We start from the raw sequence: 6523 nt of genomic DNA, 5'->3' as shown, positions 1-6523 counted from the left end.
GAATACTGCAGTGGGTAGCCATTCCCTTCTCCAGGGGGATCTTCCCGACACAAGAATTGAACCCGGGTCTCCTGCACTGCAGGCAGAGTCTTCACCATCTGAGCTACAGGGAAGCTACTTTGCTGGGGTCCAGCCCCAGTGGATCCGGGTAATTCAAAGTGAGGATGGAGTCGGCGTCCTAGGAAAGAACTTATTTAATTACAGATATAAAGAGAGATTAGAAAAGAATAGTGTAGTAGGAAAATTCGTGGAGAAAAAGAGGTGAATAACTTGGTTTATGTGGAAAACCAATAAAACTCCAAGACAAGGAGTTTGCACCACCTACGTAGGCCACCGGTGCCCACTTGAATAGCGGAGGGTGCCCTGCCTTGGGCTCCCTCTCGTATGGGTTTTAGAAGCCAGGGCAAGTAAGTAGCCATGGCGAGCCTCCATGCTCCAGATGGGAATTCAGCCAGGAAAGAAGAGAATGAGAAAAGACCACACGGGGGAAACCATCTTTCCAGGAACTGGTCTGGTTCTTTATTCTCCAGGTCCACTTTTATACTTTTAGTTGTACATAGAGATACATGTGTTCTCAGCATATCTTTGTTCTCACGAGGGTCTTACATTTGTTCTACAATATCTTCTGGTCTGGAGACTGATTAACATTTTATGGCCCCACCTTTCTTTCTGTTGATAAAGGTTAATTGATCAGAAAAGTTGTTTCCCCTTAAGATCTATTTAGTCTTAAGATAGTGATAAAGTTACATTTTTACATAGCAAGGACACAGTGATGTATAACAAAGAAAGAGGAGTACAGTGATCTATAACAAAAAATTCATTAACTCAAAAAGTCTAGTATTGCTAACATCAAAACTACTATATTTCTTTTTCTACATTCCAATTACATTGATTAACATACTCCCAGGTGCCTAAGGATATGGAGGCCTGGCAGCAATCATTAACTCAGCTATGAAACCCTGCAGCAACATGATTTCTAAGTAACTCGCTAATACTATACTAATAATTTTCTAACTTCTCAAAAGAATCTGTTTTTAGAAAGTTAGAGCATGTTGGGAGGCTGTAAACAATCACATGTGGGCAGATAATCCTGTCAGGCAGGCTAGAGAGCCATCAGAGGAGTTTTTGGACTGAAACACCCTTGCCACACCCAGGAGATTTATTCACTGGAGTCCTAAGTTAACTCCTTTTCAGAGAAAGGAGGTGGGGGATAGCCCCCCTAACGTCAGAAGTATGGGTGAAAGCATAATGCAGTAAGGCAGGCAGACTCTTGTTTTTGGGGCAGATGCACGAGCAGATCCAGGAGGCTCCCTTAAGGCCCGACTCGCCTTTGCCTGTCTGGCCCCTTAACCTCATGACCTTTGCCATGGGCGGGACACCTCCTGCTGGCTCTTGAATTGTTTAGAAATAAGATTAGCACAGCAGATAGCATCATTTCACTGAGCAGATGAGAGCAGGCTTTGGAGTTAGATTGAGTGGATTTGAATCCCAGTTCTGCCCTTCATAGGAGTCCCTGGTGGCTCAATGCAGGAAACGTGGGTTCGGTCCCTGGGTCAGGAAGATTCCCTGGGGAAGGGTTGGCTACCCACTCCAGTATTCTTGCCTGGAGAAGTCCAGGGACAGAGGAGCCTGGTGGGCTACAGTCCATTGGATTGCAAACCTTGTGACGTGACTGAGCGGCCAACACTTTTCTGCCCTTCATAGGCTGGGTGACCTTGGGCTGCTTAGTGCTGTGACCTGTGGCCTCCTCATTGGTAAGAAGGGAATGGTAGGAGTACATCTCTCATCATCTTGCTGGATAAATTAAGATGAGATAAAACTTGCAAGGATTTCTGTATTGGTATTTCTGTATTGCGCCTCTGGTTATATTATGGGCAACATGTTCAGAGAATCAATAATGCTAAATAAAAGCTTTTTTTTTTTTTTTTACTGAGGCACTCAGAAAGCAAATAAATTTCTCATCATACAGAAATAACAAGAAAAAACATAAGCCTCAGAGGGTGGTTGGCTAGGGCCAGCATTTCCCCAGGAGGAGACATCTACCCCTGGTAGCCTATGTCCTGAGGTTTAACTGGAATGTGTATGAAGCCTAGGGAAAAAAATACAGCATGTGTTGTGGTTGGATTAGAGGCAACAGCCCTTCCCAAGCCACTAAAAACAGGGACTTCAGTTTGGAAGGAAGAGAAACACTGATAATTTTTACAAATTTTATTTTTATATAGGTAAATTTGACATATACCGTTTTTTAAGTTTAAGGTGCTAATGTGTTGATTTGACATATTTATGTATTGCAATATGCTTACCACTATGGCATTAGCTAACAGACCTATCCTATCACATAATCATTTCCTTTTCCGTGTGGGAACAACTGAGGTCTAGTCTCTTAGGAACTTTGACGCTTATAGTAGCGCATTGCTGTCTACAGTCTCTATGCTGTGCATTGGATCTCCAGGACTCGTCTAGTAGTTGCATGCTGTACCCTTTATAACATATCTCCAGTTCTCAGCCCTCAGCCTCTGGTCGTCGCCGCCCCATAGCTGTTTTATCCGCCTGTTTCTTTAGAATGCACATACGAGTGGCCTCTCGTTGTCTTTCTCTGCCTGACTTTTAGTATAATTTCCTCTAGGTCCATCCATGTTATCACAAATAGGCGGATTTCCTTCTTTCTCACAGCTAAATACTATTCCATCGTTTATAAGCACACACACATACACACTGGGTCTCCACCATCCATTCCTCCATGGCAGACGCTTGGATTATATCTTGGCTGTCGTGACTGACACTGGAATAAACCCGGGAGTGCTGATCTTTTCCCGTATCCTGTTACCCTTCCATGTGCATATATAATCAGAAGTGGAATTGCCAGTTCAGACAGAAGTTCTTTTTTAGACGTTTTGAGGACACTCCGTACTGTTTTCATAGTGGTTAGACCAAGTTACATTCTCACCAACAGTGTACGTACCCTCACCATCCCTTGCTGTTCCTTGTGTTGATCATAGCCACTCTAACAGGTATGAGGTGGTATTTCTATGTGGTTTTGATTTGCATTCCCCTGAGGATTAATGCTGAGCATCTTTTTATGCACCTGTTGGCCATTGCATACCTTCTTTGGAAAAATGTCTACTTGGTCCCTCTGTCCATTTTTAAATCATATTATTTGGTTTTTGTTATTAAGTTGCATGAATTCTTAATATATACTGGACAGTAATCCCTTACTGACATGTGGTTTGCAGATAATTTCTCCCATTCTGTAGCTTGCCTTTTCATTTTGTCACGTGTTTCTTTGGACGTGCAGACGCTTTTTAATCTGATGTCGCACAACTTGTTGATTGTTGCTTTTGTCACCTGTTCTTTGGTGTCATATCCAAAACGTTACTGCCAAGAATTTCTGTTCAGTCCTTTTTTATAATTTCTGTCTCTTTGGTAACTGTCTCATTTGGTTCACAGGTACTTCTCTGGTCTCACTGAATCATGTTTCTGTGCTTTCTTGTAGATTACTGACTTTCTTTGAAACAGCTACTTTCCATTTTTTATTAGCTAAGTCACAAAGTTCTGTGCTATTGGGCTCAATTATTGGAGAAGAGTTATCTTTAGGTGATGAGATGTTTCTCTTCTTCATGTTCCTTGAAGCTCTGTGTTGCTGCTCTTGTATTTGAAGTAGCAGGTGGTTGGTGGTGGTTTAATCACTAAGTCCTGCAACCCCATGAATTGCAGCCTGTCAGGCTCCTCGGTCCATGGGATTCCACAGCAGGAATATTAGAACGGATTGCCATTTCCTTTTCTGGGGGATCTTCCTGACCTACGGATCAAACCTGGGTCTCCTGCACTGCAGGCGGGTGGGTCCTTTACTGCCTGAGGCTCCAGAGAAGCCCATGAGGCAGCAGACACTCTGTAAACCCTTACCTGCTGCCTTCAGACGCAGCAGGCTGTCCTCAGTGGGCTCTCCGGGGTTTGCTCAGCTTTTGATGGATGGGCACACCTGCTCCATTCTTTACTCCCTCTTGTGGCAGAATCCTTAAGCTCCTTTGCCTTCTCTGGTTCTTCTAACACATACCAGACGAGTTCAGTTCAGTTCAGGCACTCAGTCATGTCCGACTCTTTGTGACCGCATGGGCTGCCGCACACCAGGCCTCCCTGTCCATCACCAACTCCCAGAGTTTACTCAAACTCATGTCCATTGAGTCAGTGATGCCATCCAACCATCTCATCCTTTGTCGTCAATCTTCTGCCCTCAGTCTTTCCCAGCATCAGGGTCTTTTCCATTGAGTCCACTCTTCACATCAGGTGGCCAAAGTATTGAAGTTTCAGCTTCAATATCAGTCCTTCCAATGAGTATTCAGGACTGATCTCCTTTAGGATGGACTGGTTGGATCTCCTTACAGTCCAAGGGACTCTCAAGAGTCTTCTCCAACATCACAGTTCAAGAGCATCAATCCTTTGGCACTCACTTTTCTGTATGGTCCAACTCTCACCTCCATACATGACTACTGCAAAAACTATAGCCTTGAATAGATGGACCTTTGTGGGGAAAGTAATGTCTCTGCTTTTTAATATACTGCCTAATGGCACCCCACTCCAGTACTCTTGCCTGGAAAATCCCATGGACGTAGGAGCCTGGTAGGCTGCAGTCCATGGGGTCGCTAAGAGTAGGACACGACGGAGTGACTTCACTTTCACGCATTGGAGAAGGAAATGGCACCCCACTCCAGTGTTCTTGCCTGGAGAATCCCAGGGATGGGGGAGCTTGGTGGGCTGTCATCTATGGGGTCGCACAGAGTTGGACACGACTGAAGCAGCTTAGCAGCAGCATGTTGGTCATAGCTTTTCTTCCAAGGAGTAAGCATCTTTTAATTTCATGGCTGCAGTCACCATCTGCAGTGATTTTGGAGCCCAAGAAAATAAAGTCTCTCACTGTTTCTGCTGACTGGTTACTGGAAACTATTCCCCAGAATGTGGCCCTGCAGCTCAAGTTTATGGTTTTTCTCTCTCTTTGCCCACTGACCCAGGTCTGCTTTTCTGAGAGCACTTAGTTTACAGACTTGCTCTTACTATCGCACTTGGGAAATAGGCACACGGAGCCTGTTGCAGAGAGGGGAATGTGTGTTTAGCCCTGGGGGTTGGGAGCTCACCTGATTGAGGACCAGGCTGCAGAGATTATCTAGGGAGGGTCTCCTGGAGGCTCATAGTGGACATCCTGCTGACTTCCGAGAGTAGTCAGGAGTAGCTGCGCTCTGCTAATGCCCTTTGATTTTCCAGTGGTCATGTATGGATGTGAGAGTTGGACTATAAAGAAAGCTGAGTGCTGGAGGATCGATGCACTTGAACTGTGGTGTTGGAGAAGACTCTTGAGAGTCCCTTGGACTGCAAGGAGCTCCAACCAGTCCATCCTAAAGGAAATGAGTCCTGAATATTCATTGGAAGGACTGATGCTGAAGCTGAAACTCCAGTATTTGGCCACCTCTTGTGAAGAATCGACTCATCGGAAAAGACCTTGATGCTGGGAAGGATTGAGGGCAGGAGGAGAAGGGGACAACAGAAAATGAGATGGTTGGATGGCATCACTGACTCGATGGACATGAGCCTGAGTAAACTCGGGAGATAGTGATGGACAGGGAGGCCTGGTGTGCTGCAGTCCATGAGGTCACAAAGAGTCCGACATGATTGAGTGACTGAACTAATTGACTGAGCCCCAATGTAAAAAAGACAGAAACCAAAAAAAGTTTATGGGGATGGTTTTAATTAGATATTTTAAATGAAGGATTAGTAATACAGCTTAATGCATTGGAAAGAACTCCAATTCACAACACAAAACTTACACCTGGTAATAACAGAAGGCAAGGTATGGATCACATACTCTTATAATAAATGAAAATGAAAGTAAAAGTGTTAGTTGCTCAGTCGTGTCTGATTCTTTGTGACACCATGTAGTGTAGCCCGCCAGGCTCCTCCATCAGTGGAGTTCTCCAGCAGGAATACTGGAGTGGGTAGCCACTTCCTTTTCCAGGGGATCTACCCCATCCAGGGATGGAACCTGGGTCTCCTGCATTGCAGGCAAAATTCTTTACTGTCTGAGCCACCAGGGAAGCCCATAATAGCTTAATAAGTTCTCAAATTCAGTTCTATTTTCAGTCCTATTTTATAGATGATAATACTTAGAGGCTTAGAGAAGTTAATTTGCTCAAGATCACAGAACATTCAAGTGAAAGAGATGGTATTCACTCCAGATTTGCTGATACCAATGCCCACAGTTACAACCACAATAATTTGTGGACATCTCATGAATAGTTTTTTTGTGTTCCTTCTTGGCTCAATTTCCCCCACTTAATGCATAGGAAATAATACCATATCTGCCTCACAGGCTGCAGTGATGACTGATTCAGGTCAGAGATTTAGGAAGACGTGTGCACATCTATCTTCCCTGGTGGCTTCCCCGGTGGCTTCCCCGGTGGCTTCCCCGGTGGCTCAGACGGCAAAGCGTCTGCCTGTGATGCAGGAGACCCGGGTTCAATCCCTGGGTGGGGAA

General features: G+C 44.8%; 1 non-coding gene across 1 annotated transcript; it reads left to right on the top strand.

Annotated features, from left to right (window-relative positions):
- Positions 1-6451: 6451 nt before the first annotated feature.
- On the top strand, positions 6452-6523 carry TRNAH-GUG (transfer RNA histidin (anticodon GUG)). The gene has a single exon. It is a non-coding gene; the product is annotated as a tRNA-His (tRNA).

The sequence above is a fragment of the Capricornis sumatraensis genome, chromosome 16 (genome assembly GCF_032405125.1).
Source record: "Capricornis sumatraensis isolate serow.1 chromosome 16, serow.2, whole genome shotgun sequence".
Classification (NCBI taxonomy): domain Eukaryota; kingdom Metazoa; phylum Chordata; class Mammalia; order Artiodactyla; family Bovidae; genus Capricornis; species Capricornis sumatraensis.
The sequence above is the reverse complement of the archived record's forward strand: the minus strand, read 5'-3'. Positions and strand labels throughout refer to the sequence as shown.